The sequence below is a fragment of the Anser brachyrhynchus genome (genome assembly GCF_964034855.1).
Source record: "Anser brachyrhynchus genome assembly, chromosome: 24".
Taxonomy (NCBI): Eukaryota; Metazoa; Chordata; class Aves; order Anseriformes; family Anatidae; genus Anser; species Anser brachyrhynchus.
Window position 1 is genome coordinate 1342472 of NC_137717.1, and position 14052 is coordinate 1356523.

Consider the following 14052-nt stretch of genomic DNA (forward strand, 5'->3'; position numbering starts at 1 on the left):
GCCAGGGGTGGCTCTGCGAGCTGCTGGGCTTGGGGCGGCTTGGCTTTATTAATAACCTGCCCCTTGATTGCTATCGCCGCCTCGTTAGCGGGAGCCCAGGGGAACTGATAACTCAGCATGGGATGGAGGTGCCGGGGTGTGATGGCGCTGGGTGGGGACGCTCGGAGGAACCGCTCCCGGCTCCCACCGCGGCCCCGTGGGCACCGCACGGCCTCGACGCCTTCCTGGCATGGCCCCGGCCCCGGGAGGGATGCGACTGGGATGTGCTGGGCTCTGTGGGCACATCCCGGCACGGCCACGTCCCTGCATGGCCCCTGCTTCCCCATTTCGCCCCCAGGCCCCTTGCCACACACCCGCTCTCCCCTCCACTGCAGCCGGCGGCGGTGCTGCCGCGGTTTCGTTCTGCATTAGGCAGAATCGCGTTCGGTTTTAGGAGCTGAGAACGGGCTCAGGGCTGTTGGAGTCAGGCTTTCGCTGGCTTTGGCAGGGCAGAACCGTGGCGAAGGAGCTAAGAGCAAAATCCCCCTCGTAGCTCCAGCGGGAGATAAGAGCAGCAGAGACACCACGGCGGGTCCTGGCTCCAATTTCGCTCGTCCCCGGGGCCAAACATTCCCAGCCCCTCGTGCCCTGGGCCGGGCTGCCTGTACAAGGGGAAACTGAGGCACGGGGCGGCAGGGCACCAGCGACCCTGGGGTGGTGTGGGGCTCGGGTGTCCCCAGCCCTGGGACGCCTCCCTCCCGCCCTTGTCCCCCGGTGTCCCCACTTGCCCCGCGTGCCGCCGCTTCCCCGGCGCTCCCCCATAAATCTCCAGGCACTGACCGTTCCCCAGCAGGGTCCATCGATTTTCCGATGGAAATCTCCTCTCGTGCAGTGACAAGCTTCGTGCCGCCCGAATTCGGGTTTTTAATGGGGTCCCAACAGTGCAGGAAGGCCCGGGCAGGGCCGGCGAGGGGCTGGGTGGGCGCAGAGCTGGGTGCTGGCCCCGTGCCGCTCGCTGCCACCCCCAGAAGGCCGGGGACCCTCGACAGCCCCCCTCTCTCCTCCTGGAGTTATTTTTCCCCTCTCCTCCTCTGTTTTCATTGCAAACAGCTTGCCTTTGAAATTCAAATGTCGCTTTAGCCCTTTCCTCACCCGCTCCAGGAATATCTCCCTTTTCATCTGAAAATAATTAACAAATGAACAAAACTCCTGTGTGAAATTAAAAATCCTGCCCAGAGGTGACCTCTGGAGCCCGGCGCTCGCTGCTGCCGGCTTGGTTCAGGTGTTTTCTCCCACTCGCTGCCCGGCTTCAGAAGGGCTCATTTACACCTCCCTTCCCTCCTCTCCCTAATTGCATCAAGCCGCATCCCCCCCAGAGCTGCTCCTCGCTCCCGGCCGCCCCAGGGGCTCCCAAGCCCCCAGCCCCTTTCAGCCCCGTGCCCCCCTCGTCCCGGGGGTCCCCTGGGGCCGTGCGGATGTCAGGTCGCACAGCCGGGCTCGGTCTGGCCGTCTGGCAGCTCGATGCAGGGCTGAGGTAGGGCGCCGTGGGAGGATAATTGCTGGTGATCACTAACGAGGAGCCTCGCGCAGCACCCTGGCTGCCCTCGCTGCTCGCCCTGCAGGGCTGGAGGCGTCCCCGCCGCTCCTTTCCAGCCAGCCCTCATTTGCTCCGTGCTTTCCTGCCCCGGTGCTCGCTGCCTGCGGCTGCTGTGGGCCCTGCAGGGCTTTGTCCCCGCGTCGCTGCTCCTCCGGGGGGTGCCCGGTGCCGTGGGCCCTTCCTGCACCCACCCGTGGAGCAGCCAGCCCGAAATGTCGTCCCACGGGAGCGACGTGATGGCCCCGGCAGGACGCGGGAAGCCTGGCGGCGTTGTTCTGCTCTGGGTGGACGTGGCTGGGGTCGAGGAGCAGCGATGCACAAGTGAGCGGGGCGGGGGCTGCCGGGCACACCCCTGCCGGGTGCTCGTGCCGAGGGGAGGAGGAGGAAAAAGCCTTTCCGGGTACGGGCAGGGGCTCTGCTGGCCCTGAGTCCAGCTGGACGCCGTCCCCACGTGTGGGATGAGTGGTTGCAGGTGGGACACCCGTGGGATATTGGCTCGGTGGCAGCTCTGCCAGGATGAACCATCCCCGGCAGCCCGCGGGTTCCCGTCGGCTCCCGTCCTGGCTCTGGGGAGCAAGGAACGAGCAGCCCCCCCCCGGCAAAGGCAGCAACCGCCCGTAATTAAACCAAGTGGGAAAGGTTGCCATGGCACCAAAAGCGAAGAAACGAAGCTGCACCTTCACTGCTGCTCCAGAGCCTCGGGTGGGGCGAGCTGCTCCGCCTGGGGTGGCGGGGTGCTGCGGGGCACCCCGAGCCCCCTCCGCTTGCCCCTGTCCCCTCCCCGTATCTGGGGGGGGGGGGGGGGTCAGCGGTGTCGGGATGGGGCAGCGGTGCTGTGGCCCCGGGGCCGTGCCGTGCCTCTTCCCTGGGGAGCTGGGGCTGTTCCCCGCGGGCTCCCCGCTCCATCCTGCTCTCCCCGTGCCCACGCAGCGCCCCGTGCCGTGGGGCCACGTCCCCATCTCTGTGGGCCCCCCCAGGCTTGGCACAGTGCAGGTGGCCCTCGGGGGCTCTCCGAGGGGCTGATGCGGACCCCAGCCTGGGGGCTGCCAAAATCTGGGGGGACGGCAGCATCCCCCCCACCCCAACTTCTCCCTGCACCTGCAGGCACCCGGTGGAGCCGCTCCATCGCATCGCGTCGTCCTGGCAATGGGCGAGGATGCTGCAGAGCCAGCCCCGGGCTGTCCCCTCCGGCTATGGGGGGGGGACACCCCCTTCACCGCCCTCACCCCCCCCAAAAAAAACAGCCCCTGGAATGGGACCCGGGGGTCCCCAGCCAGGCGGAGGGGGGAGTGCTCAGCCCCGGGGACCGTCCCCTCTCGCTGCGCTCCCCCAGTGCCCGCGGGATCCCCGTGCCTGGTGGCGGTTGTGTCCCCTTGTCCCCCAGGTCGCCGGGGGCTGTGGCTGTTTTCCAGGCGAGGAGGTGGCGGCGCGCAGGAGCACCAATTAGTTAATTACCAGCAGGCCACCAGGCCGTTAAGCCATCACCGCGGGGCTCTTCTGGGACACGAGCAGACGGGCTGCGGGGCTCCTGCTGGGGCTGGGGGCTAGGTACAGCCCCGGTTGGGGCGGGTGGTGTTTTGTCCTGCCCGTGGGTGCAGGGAGAGGGGCTGAGGTCTGCGTGCGGGGTCAGGACGGCGCCGCCGGTCTGCCCCTGCTGCCACCCTCTGCAAACGCAGGAATTTCGCACAAACTTGACAATGGCGCTGAAAGAGCCAATTTAGACCGGGGGATGAGCAGATGTTCAAATTATACTCATTTGGGCAAATTTCCCCCATTGAAAAGCCCCTTGGATCAATCCTTTGTGTACGGAACCGAAATGCCTTTCACACCCAGCTTAATCCCGTTAGCGCCGCGGCAGCTCCCGGCCGGAGGCTTTGGGGTGCTGGCTGTGCCCTGCACGAGGTGCACCCCGAGGTGCCGTGTGAGTGGCGAGGGGGAAAGGGCATTTTTGGGGAGCTTCCCTTCATCGGAGGGCTTTCAGGGCAGGGACGGTGCCTCTGCTCCTTGGGGCCCTGGTGAATGGGGCTGGATGTCAGCTCCAGCCGCAGCCCAAGGGATTTTAGGGGTGCTGGTTGTCCAGGGGGCTCCGGAGGGTCTGGGATTTTCCATGAACCTCCAGCTCGTGCCCATCCGCAGCCCCGTCCGCTGCTGCGGATGCTGTGCCCAGGCTGGGTTTTATTTTTGCCTCTGCCCCACATTTCAGGCTCGTTCCTTGCCCTTTCTCTGGCCTTGTCCTCCTGTTGTGTTTCTGCCACGATAAAAATAGCCGAGGAGGTGCTAAAATAGCATTAAGGCGCTTGAATATGCAAATGCTCCGTGCTTGCCCCGTCGCCTCCTCCATTTCAGCAGGACCGATGCTTTCCTGCCCAGCCCAGCCCCAGGAGGCTGCTTCAGAGCAGGGAGCTCGGGGGGCACGGAGCCGGGCGGGGGGCGAGGGGCTGGGTGCCCTGCAGTGCTGCTGAACCTCCCCGGCAGCTCCTAAAAACCCTGGTTTCTGGCCCAAACCTGGCGAGTGCCACCGCTGGCACCGGCAGCAGCGTGTGGCTCCCTCTGGATGGCCCTGGCCGTGGCACCGCTGCGCCCCGTCCCACCGACGGAGCTGTCCCGGTGCCACCTTCCCCTTGCTGGGAGCAGGCACGGCGCCGTGGAGCGCGGCTCTGCCCGCAGATGGAGAGCTTCCCGGCCCCGCTCCGATCCCTCCGGTCGGCGAGGGATATCTCAGGAGCGCTGTCACCGGGCCCTGGCTGCTCCGCGGGCAGCCGAGACGGGGAGGGAATTACACACTTGGAGGAGCTGGCAGAGCTCCCTCGGGGGGCCTGTCAGGGACTTTGAATCCATCCTTGTTTTTTTCCTTCCCATCAGAAATTACAAAATGTGGCTGCTGTGTGCTGGCGGTGCTGGCACCTCCGATTCCTGGCCGGGGGGGCCTGGTTGCTGCCCCTGCTGCTCCGCACCCCTTCCCTGGCCGGTGCCGACGTGCGCCTGTGCCCCATGGGGGCTCACGGCTGCGGGGCCGCGATGCCTGAGTCGTGCCCCCCGTCCCGGTGAGCAGTGCCCGTGCTGGGTGCTGCACCCACTGGGCTGGAGGCTCCAGGGATGGGCTGGGGGGGCCGAACCCAGACTGGGAAGCCCCCCCCCAGGATAAGGGATGGAGCCCACTGCCCCGTCAGGTCTCTGCCCAGCTTCCCAGGGGGAGCCACAGCTCTGGGCATCGGGGCTGGTGCGTTGGAGAGGGGCTTTGCAAACCCAACGGCCTGGATTTGGTGGGTGCAGTGGTGCTGGCCCACCTGCAGGTGACATAAAGGACTGGCAGCTTCGTCTCCCCGTCCCCCTCCGGGCAGCTCCCAGCTTGATTTTTGGGAGCAGCCGCCAGGCACGGTGCTTGGCCTGCACCCCGTGCACCAAGCACCAGTCGGTGCCGGCCGCGGGGAGCAGCGGGGGCATCGTGGGGACCTGGGGGGCTGCGAGAGCTGCGGCCCCCTCCCCATCCCACGGGCATCAGGGTGAGCTCAGCCCGGCCGTGGCCGTGCCCCCTCGGCCCTGCCCGGCTCCCACACCAGCCTGGGGCTGGCAGACGGCGCAGGCCGCATTTACACGGCGATATTTAAAGCCCGACCGGGTGGGAAGCGAAGGAATCAATTTCCCAAGTGGGAGGGCGGGGTGTTATTTTTATATATCATTGGATACGCAGCTTAAATCTGGCCCTGGAAAGTGGAGAGGAAACGGGTGGGGAAGGGAAATCACGTCCTGGCGCTGTCGCAGGCTCCGGGCGAGCTGGCAGAATCACGCCTGGGGTGGCGGGAGGGGACGGGGACCCCTGCGGCGTCGCCATCGGGTCCGTCCCTGCAGCCCAGGAAGCTGCAGCGAGCGCTGGGTGCAAAACGCAGACGGTGAAAGGGAAGAAAAACCCATCGAGGCTGTGACGGTGCTGGGAGCTGCTCAGCACGGGGCTCCCAACCGGGGCTGGGGCCACCTTATCCCATGGCTGCTGCCCCCCCAGCTCTGCCCAGCGGGGCGCAGGCTGCATTTTGGCCCCAGCCCCTCGGCACCCGGTGCCCTGGGGCCCTGAGGGTCCGTGCAGGTCGTCGAGCTGCCCGGGTGCTGCGGGATGCTGGGGGTGCTGCAGGTGCTGTGGTGCTCAGCCCGCACCACAGGCAGCCAGGGGCCGATCCTGCGCCGTGCCGGCTCCGGCCCTCCTGCCCCTGCCAAGGGAGCAAACAGCCGGGGACGTGCCATCTCCCCACTGCCGAGCCGTCTTCTGTACTTAATTAATTAGTGTTTGTAAAGCTCCGGGATCCTTGGCTGAAAGGCGCTATTAGAAGTGCAAAGTGTTGTTATTAATAATTTACATAAGCCGTTCTGCTGCCTCTGTTTGGCTGCCGACGCCTGTGATGCCGATACCGCGACAGCTCGGCTGCGGCCGGGCTGGGCTCCACCAGTGGGATGGGATGGGATGGGATGGGATGGGATGGGATGGGATGGGATGGGATGGGATGGGATGGGATGGGATGGGATGGGATGGGATGGGATGGATGGGATGGGATGGGGATGGGATGGGATGGGATGGGATGGATGGGATGGGATGGGGATGGGATGGGATGGGATGGATGGGATGGGATGGGATGGGATGGGATGGGATGGGATGGGGATGGGGATGGGGATGGGATGGGATGGGATGGGATGGGATGGGATGGGATGGGATGGGATGGGATGGGATGGGATGGGATGGATGGGATGGGATGGGGATGGGATGGGATGGGATGGATGGGATGGGATGGGATGGGATGGGATGGGATGGGATGGGATGGGATGGATGGGATGGATGGGATGGATGGGATGGGATGGGATGGGATGGGATGGATGGGATGGGATGGGATGGGATGGGATGGGGTGGATGGGATGGGATGGGATGGGATGGGATGGGATGGATGGGATGGGATGGGATGGGATGGGATGGGATGGGATGGGATGGGATGGGATGGGATGGGATGGGATGGGGATGGGATGGATGGGATGGCGTGGCGTGGCATGGCATGGCATGGCACGGATGGCATGAGATGGATGGCATGGGATGGCATGGAGCCGGCCCCTAGCTGCTTCTCTGCAGCCGTGGCAGGCAGCCTTCGCCTCCTGGTGCTGCCGGTCACGACGGGCTCCCTGCCCTCGGCGCTGAGCATCCCCTCTGCTCCCAGATGGCCCCCGGCTCGTGGCTCATGTTTTGGGATGTGGCCTCTGCCTCGGTGCTCGTGGGGTTTCCCATGGAGCGGCGCGTGCTGCTCACGGCGGTGCTGGGTTTCAGAGCAGGGGCTCGTTCCACGCTGGTTGTTAATTAAGTGGATCATTCAGAGCCACTAGTAATGTAGTATGTTGTCTTATAATGGGTGAGATTCTGTCCCTGTGCCAGCTTCCATTAGCAACAAAACCCACTTATCTTGTTCCTTCCTATCTCTTCCCTTTATATTTTTATCCTTCCCTCTCCCTGCAAGTCTCTCTCTCCTGTTTTCAGTCCCAGCACTGCAGTAATAATTCTACCAGTCGTCATCTCGGTTGACAAAACACTGTTGATGTGACAGCTCCGAGCTATGAAATCTCCGTTACCGCTCGATAATTAATTTACTAATTGCGTGCGCTGCCTCGCCACGCGGCTTGGAGCCAGCCCCGCAGCTGGCGGAGCCCAGCTGACCTCGGTGCCCGCTGGCCCGGGGGGAGCCACGGGGGGCTCCTGCCCCTGCCGCGGGGATGGGGCTGGCCTGAGGAGCAGAGACACGGGGATGGGGTTGGGATGCGGTCGGGGATGGGGACAGGATGGGATGGGGATGGGATGGGGATGGGGGGTGGGGATGGTTTGGGGTTGGGGGTGGGGATAGGATGGGGATGGGGATGGTTTGGGGATGGAGTTGGGGATGGGGATTGGGATGGGAAAGGGGATAGGGTCAGGGCTTGGGATGTGGATGGGTGTGGAGATGGGGACAGGGAAGGGAAGAGGAAGGGGAAGGGAAGGGAAAGGGAAAAGCCTTTCTGCCCAGCGAGCTGACCTCCTCCCTGGCTGTGCTGCAGTGCATGAAGGCACCTGCCTGCGTCCTCGCACATCCCATCGGAGGGAAGGTTCCCAGGCTGGTCCATTATTTAGAAGGCCAGGCCCTTCCTCGCCTGGCTCCTGGCCAAGAGCTTTGGGTACGTGCTGTGCCCCAGCCCCAGGCACCAGCCGGGACCTGCTGCTGCCTTCGCACGGTGGCCCCGAACCACACCAACCCTGAGCACCCGGCACCCAGCTGGTGTCTTCCCCACGTTAAAGACATTGCATCCAATTTACGGTGGAGAGTGGATGGAGGGGGGACGGGGGCTGCTTCTCCTCCTGCCAATTCATTTTAAGCAGGCTTGGAGACCACGTGAGCCTCCTGCCTGGCTGCGCACACCGGGGCACGCAGCCTTCGCCGTGGCTCGGCTCGCTCTCCCTGTGCCGTCAGGGAGCTGGGGCTTGGGAAAGTTGAAGTTTTCTGCACGGGGATTGCTGTTGCTGTGAAATGTTTTGATTTTCTCTGATTGCAAGAGTCAAGATGAACAAAGTCTTTTGGAGGCGACGTAACGAAGAGGCATCTCTCACTTTGACATCGCAACTTGTTTCATTTCTGGAGGGAAGTGTCGCGTTTTGCTTCGTTTTGTTGATTTTTTTTTCCCTTTGACGTCTCAAGCCCCAAACGATGCATTTTCATTGGCAGGAAAGCTTTGCCTCCCACGTCTCCAGCAGGAGTCTCGGGCACGGTGCTGCTCGGTGCCTGCCCCACACCGGGGAGGACCTCAGCCGTGCCCCCCGTGCCCTGTCCTCGCCGCAGCACCAGCGAGGTGCCGGCACCGAGAGGGATTTCCGTGGTCCTGACCAAACATCCTCCTGTAGAAAACGATCATTCGTTGGGGCCAAAGTGGTGTAGGAGCTGACTGTGGTCAAAACCACCTAAATCATGACAAACGCACCCCTGGAAGGAGCCCGGCTTCCCACGCCGGCCCCGGGAGGGGAGAGGGATTTCAGGCTGGGCTGTAAGTCCCCCCGATTCGCCCCCTCGCCTTGGCACCGCTTTTACCTTCGCTCAGGGGCTGGGCTGGGCCAGGCCACCCCTGGTGCCACCCGGCTGCTCCTTCCCATGGCAGTGGGTGGGTGCTGGGACCCTGCCCGCGTCCCACTGGGACCACATCCTACAAAGAGCCGGGGGTGCGGTGGCAGCAGCAGAAGGGCAGCACAGCCCCGGGGGCAGGCAGCCACCCCCCGCATCCACCCCCCGAGCCCCCTGCTCGCTCGGCTCTGCCCGGCTGCCGGCGCGGGGTCCCGCCGGTGCTGGGAACCTTCCACGTCCTCGCCGGGCAAATAAATAATGGCTTGTCTCCCGAGCCGCCGAGTCGGTTACGTGGTAATTGCTTTCTGGGAGATGCAATTACCGGGCGCTGTGGCGGAACGTGTCGCTGCTGTGCGTTGACACCGGCCTCTTCCAGGAGCCGCCCCGGCCTCGCGCCGGGTCCTGGTGGCACCCCGGGTGCCCTCCCCATGGGCGCTGCTGCGAGTTGCCCACGCCGGGCTCCCCACGCCGCTCTTTCCATCCCCTTTCCATCCCCTCCTGTTCATCTCGGTGCCCCCCAGGCCAAGCCCCAGCCGGGGGCAGGTGGCCCCGTGCTCCCCCCTGCTCTCAGGGGGCTGAGGCTGGAGCCCCCGCCCCGCGCCGCCCCCCCTGGGCTTGGCACCGAGCCCCGCGCCTGGGGAAACGCCGGGCTGTAATTTGGGGTGGGAGAGGAGGGGACGGCGAGGGCGGGCGGGGGCCGCCAGCAGCCGAGGCTGTTTGGGTAAATGAGCGATGGGTTTTAGGCACGGAGCTGTGGCTCTCAGCAGCTTTTGAAGCCTCGGGAAATTTGTCTTTGTGGCTCCGCAAGGTGCTCACGCAGGGAGGGAAATGCATTACAAGCTGAAATGCTTTGAGCGCGGAGAGGAAGCGTTATGTGATTCGGGCCTCGTTCCTCCCAGCGAGAAGAACCTGATGAATACAATATATTGTATTCCTCGCGTTCCTTCGCCTCCCTGTGCCGTGTGTATAAATATGCTCGCTTCCCCCCGCTCCCCGGCAGCCTCGGCCGCGGGCAGGAGCCGGCTGCCGCGCGGTGCCCGCTGCCACCCGGCCGGGCAGGGCTGGGGGGAGCCGGGTCCTGCTGCCAGCCCCGGGGGGGCCCCGTCCCCATCCCCTGCCCCGCACCCCGGTGTCCCCGTCCCCTCCGTCCCCAGGGGTCCGTGCCCGCGGGGGTGCTGCGGGGCCGGGGGTGCCGCCAGCCGCGGCAGCCCGGGAGCTCAGCGTGACGTGTGAGGAGTCGAAAATAGAACCAGCGCCGGGTTTGTTCGTGATAATAAATGGGAGCAAATCGCAAGCAGCGGGTAAGCGGCTGACAAACGCTGGTATTTTAATGTCCTCACAAAAGACCCGTGTGTAAGCGGGACTTTGCATGAGTAATTCCATACATTTTTAATGGTGGGCCCTGGGGGAGAATCAATCACGCTGCGCGTTTGCGTTTCCCTAATGCAAGGCGCAGCACAATGCAATTGGGGTTGATAACGCCGCACCGAGAGCCGTCGTTTCCCCGGGCACCCGCTAGCAGAGGGGAGGGAGGCGCCGAGCTGCGGGCAGCCTCCGGCTTCCCCGTTACGTGGACGTTTTCCCGGGGACCTTTCCACGGGAAACACCCCGTTGGCAAGCCTGGCTTTCTTCCCCTGCCATCACTGCCTGGTGCGGGGATCAGGGCAGGGTTCTCCGGCTCCATGGGACCAGCCAGGGCTCCGCAGGGGCTTTTGCGTGGAAGCGATGCATCCGGATCTGTGCAGGGAAGCCCCGGGGCTTGGCCCTGCATCATCCTCAGCCTGGCCGTGGGCACCTCGAGGTGCTGGCATCCGGAGCTGCTCCCCCCCAGGACCCACGGACGCACGGGCTGGGCGCTGCCTCCAAGGAGCCTGCGCCTGGTGGCTGCTTCCCAAAGGGCTCCCGGTGCTCGGCAGCACCCCGGGGCCCCGCTGGGGTCCCCCTGCTCACCCAGGGCCGGTGACCGTGCACGGCTCCCTGACCTTGCGGGCTCAGCTGGCGGCGCAGGGGGGCGGCTGGGTGACAGGTAGGGCTATGAATAGCGCTCGGGGAAAAAAAACGCCCTTATTGGTATTCTGGACAACGCCGGCTCCGTTCATCTCTGGTGCCAGGGTGCTTAATAAATATTAGCGGAGCCTCTCCGCAAGGAGCCGCGCGGGCAGCAGCACCCATGGGTGCCGCACAGGACCCCATCGCCCGTCCTCTGTGACCACGAGGGCCCAGGGACGCGGGTGGCCCCGCTGCCACATGCTATGGCGCGAGTGGCAGGAGCCTTTTCTGCAAGGGCAAGCAGCAAGCGTTAGCTCTTTGTGATGGAAATGTAGCCCTGCAGGAGCAAAAGGCTAATGTGCTCCGGGTAGCTGCTAAAACTTCTGCTGGGGATATATAGCACCTCATTTACGATGATATTTTTTATGCTGAAATGGAAGAAAGCAGCTGCTATCTGTACAAACAAAATTAGGCCAAAGGAGGAAAGTAATTTTGTAAAAGAAATAGGGAGATGCAGGGGGAGATGGATAGGAGACAGATGAATAAACACAATCTACATAGAAACTGATAAAAATTCAATTTCTGCTCACACACGTCCCGGTCTAGCTCACTCCCTTCCTCTCCTCTTCTCCACACGCTCCGGCGATGTCTGCAGTCCTCGTGCATCCATCTGGGGTGTGGGAGGCGAGCACAATGATCCTATTCTGTCCTCAACATGCTGCAAATTTTCCTTTAATTATGGCGCTTTAATTCCTCCGACTCCGGCTTCATCTTCAATGTTTTGCCCTTGCAAGCAGTGGATGCCAAAGTGGGTGTCCCTTGGGGTGAGATTCGGGGAGGGTGTGGGGGTCTCAGATGGGGACACGGGGCTGGCACCGCAGGTTATGGGGTCACAAGGAGCCGGCGACTGCTGGGGGGGACCCGTGGCACCCATGGGTCCAGTTCACCCCAATTCTTGGTGCCGGTGTCCACACAAACCCCAGCTCCTGGGCCATGGGATCGCGCTGGGCTCTCCCCTGTGCTCTTTGAGCACATTCAGTGCCTTTGGTTCCGGGTTATTAAAAAAAAGCACGCCCCAAAACTTTCCAGAAACTTTCCGTGGATGCGCCCGCTCCTTGCGCCCCGCGCGCCAGCGGTTCCGCGGCTGGTGGCACCGGCACCGGGAGGGCTCTGCTCTGGCGTCACCGTCCCCACCGAGCGCACGAGAGGGGACCGATGGAGCCGGAGAGAGCCCAGGTCGAACCTGCACGAAGGGCAGCGGAGCCGGGTGGGGAGCACGCCGTGCCGGGGCTGAGCCCTGGGGTGCCAGGCTGAGCGCCCCAGCAGGGAGCACCCCCACGGCCCCGTAGTAACGCCAGGCGGGGAGCTGGGAAATGTCCCGTGAGGATGAACAGGTGGGGAATAAATGGGGGAGGCTTCGGAGCTGCGGACGGGGAGGTTTCGGAGCACGGCAGCGATGCAGCGAGGCAAATCTTGTGGTGCTCACTGGGGTGAGCTTGTGCGAGCGCGCTGAGCTCTGCCAAGGCATCCCCTGCCTCTCCGCACCCCGCAGACGCTGCTCCGCTCGCTTCAGCCTCCACCCCGGGCTCTGGGGAGGCCGCAGAGCTCTGTCCCAAGGGTCGTCAATGCCATCAACAGCCGGGAGGGGAGATGGAGATGTGGGGCACCCACCTGCCCCCTGGGCACCCCCAGAGCCCTCTGCACGCCCACGTCCCTCCCCGCACGCCCACATCCCCCGTGCACGCCCACGTGTGCGGAGGCTGAGCCGAGCTCCAGGCTGGTTTCCCTAGGAAACTGAGCCGAGGCCAAATAGCTCTGGGAGGTGCTGGAGGGCCCCGAAACGTGGCCTGAGGAGCTCCGCACCCCGCGAGCTTCGCTGTCCCAGCCGGTACCCCGGGGGCACCAGGTGACAGCGGTGGCACGGTGGCTCCTTCGGGGCTGGGGGTGCGAGGCGGAGGCAGCGAGGCTGCACTGGGGAGGCTGGGGAGGGGTTTTGGTGAAGAAACGAAGCTTTGGGCTCTGCCCTGGTACCCGCAAATGATGGAGATGGGGCGGTGCAGGGCACAGGGCGGTGTCGCAGCCCCTCTTGCTGCCAGGGGCTTGTGCAGGATCGGGGCAGCTCCGAGCTCACCCCGAGCACCCTGTCCTGCGCAGCGGGGATTTGGGTCTGTCCTGAGCCCGCGGCAGGGCACAGCCTGTAGCCCGCTGCCAAACCAGTGCCGGGAGGACACATTTCCCCAGTAAGGGGGTGATGGGGGAGGAAGGAGGGAGGGCATCGCTTTAGGGCTGGGCTGGGCTGTCCGTGGAGCTCCTGCTGCTCTCGGACCACGCAAAACCTGCGAGGGAAGAGCCTCTCCTGGCCCAGTGGGGTCTGCGTGGCTCCTCGGCCTCACCTCGCCTCACCCAGTGTGCTGCCTGCGTGCCAGCTCCCTCCTCCTCCTCCTCCTCCTCCTCCTCCTCCTCCTCCTCCTCCCTCTCCTCCTCCTTCTCTTTCTCCTCCTCCTCTTCCTACACCTCCCCCTCCTCCTCCTCCTCCTCCTCCTCCTCCTCCTCCTCCATGGGCCGTTCGCAGGCTGCCAAGTGAAGACGCGTTTTGCTGGGCTGCGCGCTCCAAAAGTTGCACATTCCCCTTCAGGCAATTAGAAGGAAGCCATTTCTCCTCAATCAGCCGTATTTGAATATGGAAATGATTTTTAATTACTCAGAGTCAATATCATTTTATCACCAAAATGTGTTTGAACGAGGTTTGCCGTATTTGCAGGCAGTCTAATAAGCTGAATGCAAATTCGCTCCGATTCACGCTTTTTAAATGTTATCGGCAGCGAGGAGGGTGCTGCCCTTTGAAGGCGCGTGCAGGTGCCGAATTTGCAGGTTCCTGTAATGCCAGCACCCCCTGCCCCCCCCGGCCACGGCCGGGACCCCCCTGCAAACCCAGCCTGCGGCAGGGGACGTGGCAGGGCTGCCTGCCAGCGGCAGCACGGGGACACGGGGACAGCCATGGGGACACGGGGATGGCCGCGGGGACACGGGGACAGCCATGGGGACATGGACACAGCCACAGGGACATGGGGATGGCTGCGGGTACATGGGGACAGCCATGGGGACATGGGAACAGCCACGGGGACACGGGGACATCCCCTTCCCTGAAGCACGAGCGTGGCCGTCCCCAGCTCGCCTGGCCCCGAACATGCCCGGTGGCACGGGGTCAGCCCCAGACAGAGCGAGTGACAGCTCGGCGGCGTTACATCCCCGGCTATTGTCTCCTGATTAATTTGCTAATTATGTTCTGCTTTTATCCAAGGGGCCCGGCGGCGGTGCTGAAATATCAGGCGCTTGTTTATGCCCCGGGTTGCTGGCGCCGTGACAGAGGCAGGGTCC

At 64.1% G+C, this 14052-nt stretch overlaps 1 protein-coding gene and 1 long non-coding RNA gene across 3 annotated transcripts in view; one reads left to right on the forward strand and one right to left on the reverse strand.

Moving 5' to 3' along the window:
• Positions 1-6011, reverse strand: part of LOC308182465 — a 41970-nt gene extending 35959 nt beyond the window's left edge. Inside the window, exon 1 of the long non-coding RNA XR_013941818.1 lies at positions 820-6011. This is a non-coding gene — a long non-coding RNA (uncharacterized lncRNA). The remainder of the gene's footprint in view (positions 1-819) is intronic.
• ADGRB2 (adhesion G protein-coupled receptor B2) overlaps positions 1-14052 on the forward strand; it is a 95740-nt gene that overhangs the window by 50688 nt on the left and 31000 nt on the right. The window lies entirely within an intron of this gene.